At 45.3% G+C, this 6,693-nt stretch overlaps 1 pseudogene; it reads right to left on the bottom strand.

Moving 5' to 3' along the window:
* LOC137006055 (zinc finger protein 721-like) overlaps positions 1-6,693 on the bottom strand; it is a 970,851-nt pseudogene that overhangs the window by 307,116 nt on the left and 657,042 nt on the right.

The following is a 6,693-nucleotide window of genomic DNA, read 5'->3' as shown; positions in this document are numbered from 1 at the left end:
TTTAATCTTACAAAACACTGAACTTTGGGCTTAATAACAGTACAAACTATCCAGTACTAGACATGCATTCCTCTATGTTTGCAACATGTTTTTTTCTGCATTCACTGTAGTTTGGATTCTGAGAGCCGCACAGTGACAAAACACGGCTGTTTGAGATCCTGCTGTGCTTATTCCATTAATTCATGTATTATATCATACAAGGTATAAATAATTTAAATATACATATCAAATACTAGAACATGTGTATGATGTAGTATTTTAGTTGATTTACTCTTGCCAAGCTCTGATTTCTGAGACACACACAGAGAAAACAGCAACACAGCTATTTAATGTGTGCTCAATTCATTCAAAGAGTTTACGCTCATTCATTATTGCAGTGACCCTACAGGTTTGTGTATAATACTGTGTTTTCCCCTGGCTCTCCTGAAATCCAGCAAACACGATGAGTGACAGTGTCAGTGTAGGCTCAGACTAAATACTTGGGGTTTCGAGTCTGACGACAGCACGAAGGCGTGGCTGATTCGCAAAGTCAAGGAACATGCTCACGGAAGACCGCAAACTTCAATAGTAATCGCGCAGAAGCCCTCGTTGTGTTTAATTTTTTTTCAGTTGAAACAAGAATGATATTACTGTGTTAAACATTGAAAAAAAACTAATTTGGCATTTGGGAATAATGTTTTATAATACTGTAAAATCACGTGACACTGTTGCTTGGTGTCAAGGGCACGTACACTACCAGTGAAAAGTTTGGAAAAATCACTATTTTTTTATGTTTTTGAACGAAGTCTCTTATGCTAATTAAGGCTGCATTAATTTCATAATAAATACAGAATAAACTATAATATTGTGAAATATTATTACAATTTAAAATTGTGGTTTTCTATTTTAATATACTTTAAAATATAATTCATATCAGTATATCATTCTAATATGCCGATTTATTATCAATGTTGGAAACAGTTGTGTTGCTTAATATTTTTTTGGAACCTGTGATACATTTTTCAGGATTCATTGATGAATAAAAGGTTAAAAAGAACAGAATTTATTCATAATATAAATATTTTATAACAATATAAATCTTTACTATCACTTTTTTATAAATTTAACACATCCATGCTGAATAAAAGTATTAATTTATTTCAAGAAAAAAAAAAAGGACAGACCCAATGCTGATATTTTTTTAAAACTTTTTATTCATCAAAGAATCCTGAAAATGTCTCACAGGTTATAAAATAATATTAAGCAGCACAACAGTTTCAACACTGATAATAAATCATCATATTAAAATGATTTCTGAAAGATCATGTGACACTGAAGACTGGAGTAATGATGCTAAAAATTCATCTTTACCATCACAGGAATAAATTATATTTTAAAGTATAGTAAAATAGAAAACCATAATTTTAAATTGCAATTTTTCACAATGTTATTGGTTTTCCTGTATTTATTATGAAATAAATGCAGCCTTAATGAGCATAAGAGACTTTGTTCAAAAACAAAGTCAAAGTAGTTTCCAAAGACACACAGAGAGAGAGAGAGAGAGAGAGAGAGAGAGAGAGAGAGAGAGAGAGAGAGAGAGAGAGACTTGCTTAAAGGCATAGTTTTCCACAAAAATGAAAATTTAAACACCTTTAAACCTGTGACTTTATTTCTTCTGTTGAACAAGAATGTTCACCCATTTTCTCTTGTGTTCAACAAAAGAAACTCTTACACAGGTTTAGAACAACTTGAGGGTGATTAAATGACAATTTTATATTTGGGTGAACTATCCCTTTAACACAGCTTACATTTTTTATAGTGTAATTTGAGATCAATTGTATTTCACTGGTGTGATGTCTTCAAATGACAGTGTAATAAATCTTAACTATATTACCATTTTATTTCTAAAAAGGACTGTTTATTCAAAAGTAAAAGTTTATATAAAGCAGTTAAATGTGTTAATTACATCTATTAGCTTAGGAAGCATTTATAGATGTTTAAATAAAATGTTAAACATGCACTCTTCACTGGTCTCTCACACAAATTCATAGTACAAAATAATACATGGTGTTCAGTAACATATCTAAAGGTAATCAAGTTTACACAATTTGCATGTTAATACAAACACAAGAGCATTTTGTGTGGTTAAATTGTTATTTGGAATGCAATTCATTTATATGCACCCGGAGAACAAACTCAATGAAACTTAAGTAACCCTCTGCTATTCCTGAAACACAAAACCAACTGTTACGACCCCGATGGTGATGAATAAAGGGATAAAGGGTTGTAACATTAAACTATGGAGAAGACACATACACAAATATGTCATAACGTACTCGGTTACTAACGTAACCTCGGTTCCCTGAGATATGGAACGAGTACTGCGTATGGGGGAAAAGTCTCCCTTTTTCCCCGCCACTGAAGCCTTTTCAATAACGCAGTGTAACTTCACCGTCATTGGTTCACTCATAGACAAGTTGTTGAACCAATGGCGGCGCGGCTCAGCTGCGCGGCCTATGAGAGGAGAGTGCGCGCACATTCCCGCCAAAAGGGGCGGGGTAATGTGCTATATAAGCGAGCGAATCGCCATAGGCCATCAGGCCATATCGACTGAAGCGACGACCTAAGCCGCAGCCTTGTGGCACGGCGAGTAACGCAGTACTCGTTCCATATCTCAGGGAACCGAGGTTACGTTAGTAACCAAGTACGTTCCCTTTCGATATTTCACTCGTACTGCGTATGGGGGAACGAATTCAACCACGCCGTGCCACGGCTGGGGAACGACAGAACTTGAGCAGGCACCAGAAGGGGCCGAGGACAAGTGAAGGCCGAAGCCGTCGTACCCTGTTACACTACGGAGGAGAGAACTCCTGAGTTTGTGATGTGCAAAAAGCGGTATATTAAGGGCCCGCAATTTTACACTGAAAGGAACCGAGCATGCAAGGTCGGAACGTCCAACTGGTAGAATCTGAAGAAGGTGGACGGCGAGGACCAGCCGGCCGCCTCACAAATGTCTTTGATAGAGACTCCACTGGACCAGGCCCATGATGAAGCCATGCCTCTAGTGGAATGGGCTCTAACTCCAATGGGGCATGTAGCGCCTGCAGAGGAGTAAGAAAGAGCTATGGCGTCAACGATCCATCGTGATAGACGCTGTTTCGAGACCAGAGACCCTTTGGTGCGGCCACCAAAACAAACGAATAGCTGATCAGATTGCCGGAAGGGCTGTGATCGCTCGATGTAGACGCGCAAAGCCCTAACGGGGCATAGTGATTCTAGCTCTGGCTCGTCTGATGAACGGGGGAGCGCAGAGAGTGAGATCACTTGTGCTCTGAACGGCGTAGAGAGCACCTTGGGAACGTAGCCAACCCTTGGTTTAAGCACGACCGTAGAGTCGTTAGGCCCGAATTCAAGGCATGCAGGGCTCACAGAGAGTGCCTGCAGATCGCCAACGCATTTAACCGATGCCAATGCAAGTAGCAGAGCGGTTTTAAATGTTAAGGGCTTAAGGTCTGCTAGACTTAATGGCTCAAAAGGAGGACCTTTAAGAGCCCTGAGGACCAAAGAGAGGTCCCAGGGGGGAACGGTGAGGGGACGAGGAGGATGCAATCGCCTGGAACCCCTCAGAAACTTAATAATCAAGTCGTTCCGCCCTACAGATTGTCCAGCAATGGGCGAGTGAAACGCCGCAATGGCTGCTACGTAAACCTTGAGCATGGAAGGGGCTCGTCCCGAGTCCAGACGCTCTTGGAGGAAAGTTAGTATGGAAGATACTTCGCATCCCTCCGGGTCTATGCTGCGTGTAGAACACCAGCTAGCAAAGACCGACCACTTCTGGGCGTAGAGACGTCTCGTGGACGGAGCTCTCGCCTGTGAAATGGTATCTAGCACATTCCTGGGGAGGTCAGACGGCTTCCGTCGAAGATCCACAGATGTAGAGCCCAAAGCTCCGGCTGTGGGTGCCAGATTGTTCTGTTCGCCTGAGAGAGGAGATCCTGTCTCAGGGGAATTGGCCATGGGGCTCTTGTGGAAAGCCGAAACAGCTCCGAGGTCCAAACCTGGCTCCTCCAGAGTGGGGCCACCAACAGAACTTTGTGTCTGTCCTCTCTGATCCGTCTGATGACCTGAGGGACCAGGGCAATCGGAGGAAAGGCGTAAAGAAGGGTATTGGGCCAGACGTGGGCCAATGCGTCGTCCTTCTTGGAGAAATAGGTTGGGCAATGAAAGTTGTCTCCTGAGGCAAAGAGGTCCACCTCTGCTCTCCCGAAGAACTCCCATATGGTTTGAACAGTCTGGGGGTGGAGCATCCACCCGTCCGAGGGGATGTTGTTCCGAGACAGCATGTCTGCTCCCAGATTGCTTTTCCCAGGTATATGAGTCGCTTTAAGTGAGCGAACACTTGGAGAAGCCCATTCCAGGAGGCGTTTCGCCAGAGCGCATAAGCGGCTGGACGAAAGACCCCCCTTGCGATTTATATATGAGACCACTGTCATACTGTCCGATTGGACTAGGACGTGGCAATCCGTCAGACGAGAATGGAAGGCTTGGAAGGCTCGTATCACTGCCAATAATTCGAGGCAGTTGATGTGAAGGTGGCTTTCCTTGTGCGTCCACGAGCCAAAAGCCGGGCTGCCCTCGCACAGAGCGCCCCAACCTGAGTTGGATGCGTCTGTCGAGAGAACCGTCCTTCGTGTTACTGCCTGCAGGGGTACTCCTAAAATGAACCAGGTAGGGTTCATCCAAGGTTTCAGAGCCATCAAACAGACCTGACTGACCTTGAGGCGAAGGCGCCCGTGACGCCAAGCGTAAGGAGGTACCTGGGTTTTCAGCCAGAACTGCAGGGGCCGCATGCGAAGCAGGCCGAGCTGGAACACTGGGGAGGCAGAAGCCATGAGCCCTAGCAACCTCTGGAAGAGCTTCAGAGGGAGGTAGGCCTTGTTCTTGATGGAAGCCGCGAGCTGCTGAATGGCCAGAGCGCGCTCTGGTGAGACAACGGCCGTCATGCGGACCGAGTCGAACACTGCACCCAGGAGCGAAATTCGTTGAGTTGGGAGTAGTGAGCTCTTGGCTAGATTGACCCTGAGACCCAGGCACTGTAAGTGGAGCACGGATCTGTGTTGTTCTAGTTCCGAACGCGAGCTGGCCAGGATGAGCCAGTCGTCGAGGTAATTCAAAACTCGTACTTGTCTGGCCCGTACTTGTTAAACAACACGTATCGGGACCCACTCATTGTCGTAATCATATTTTAGATCTAATATTGTCACATGGAATCGATATTGACGCTGTTGAAATTCTGCAGCACAGCAATGATATATCAGATCATTATTTAGTCTCGTGTATATTACATTTAGTGTAAGCGGCTAAAATGCCTCCCTGCCATAAATATGGTAGAACGTCTCGGGTTACAGATGTAACCCTGGTTCCCTGAGTAGGGAACGAGACGCTGCGTGGTAACGCATTGGGAACCTTCTGCGTGATGTCGTCACTGAAGCACTCATGTATCTAACCAATCGCGTAGCGAGACGTCAGAGACGGGTGACGTCACGGACCAGAAAACTATAAAGCATACCCGGATGCAGAGCACGCTAGCTTCTGGATAAGTCTGAAACAAGTGCTCGCAAGTATGCAGGGGGTAAGGCAAGAGACGCAGCGTCTCGTTCCCTACTCAGGGAACCAGGGTTACATCTGTAACCCGAGACGTTCCCTTTCGTGGGAACTATCGACGCTGCGTGGTAACGCATTGGGAACGCTATCCCAACTGTGCCGTAGCGGCAAATACTTGCCAAGTTATCTTGACAGGACTGATGACCCCGGAGTGGAGCCGACATCAAGGTTATAAAACCTCACAAAAATTTGTGCTGGCATGACCAACCAGCTGCATCACAGATGTCACTGATGGAGACACCCGACATCAAAGCTTTTGATGCCGCCATACCCCTGGTAGAATGGGCGCGAACATTTAAAGGAGAAGGCTGTCTGGCCACTTCATATGCAAGTGTGATGGCCTCGACCACCTACTTGCTCATCCTCTGCTTGGATGCCGGGCCCCCCTTCTTAGGGGACCCATAACAGACAAATAGTTGATCAGTTTAACGCCACAGGGCAGCTCTGTGGACGTAAGTATCCAAAGCCCTTACAGGGCAGAGCAGATTTAGTCTTTCCTGATCTGAAGATTTAAAAGGAGGAGGATGGAAGGCCTTGAGCACGATGGGACCTGGGACATAGGTAGGGACCTTAGGGACATAGCCTGGTCTAGGATGCAGGAATGCTTTCACCATTCCTGGAGCAAACTCAAGATATGAAGGAGCAACCGACAGTGCTTTTAAGTCTCCTATCCTTTTCAGAGAAGTGATAGCGAGTAAGAAAATAGTCTTTAGAGTGAGGAACCTCTCAGGAACCTCCTCTAGTGGTTCAAAGGGCGCCTCGGCCAATCCCTGTAAAACCAAGGCCAAGTCCCAGGCCGGAACCCTTGTGCACACTGGAGGCCTCAACCTCAGTGTGTCACGGAGGAAGCGAGTGACCAGGGGGCCTCGACCCACCGAGAGGCCACCCTCAAGAGGAATGTGAAAGGCAGAGATAGCCGCAACATAAACCTTCAATGTTGAAGGGGATAGGCCCTCCGAGAACTTTTCTTGGAGAAATGTTAGCACATAGCTAATAGAAGCGTGGACAGGGTCCACATTATTGCGCCTGCACCAGGCAGAAAACAAGTTC

The sequence above is a fragment of the Chanodichthys erythropterus genome, chromosome 3, assembly GCF_024489055.1.
Source record: "Chanodichthys erythropterus isolate Z2021 chromosome 3, ASM2448905v1, whole genome shotgun sequence".
NCBI lineage: Eukaryota > Metazoa > Chordata > Actinopteri > Cypriniformes > Xenocyprididae > Chanodichthys > Chanodichthys erythropterus.
This window is presented reverse-complemented; position numbering and strand designations above follow the sequence as displayed.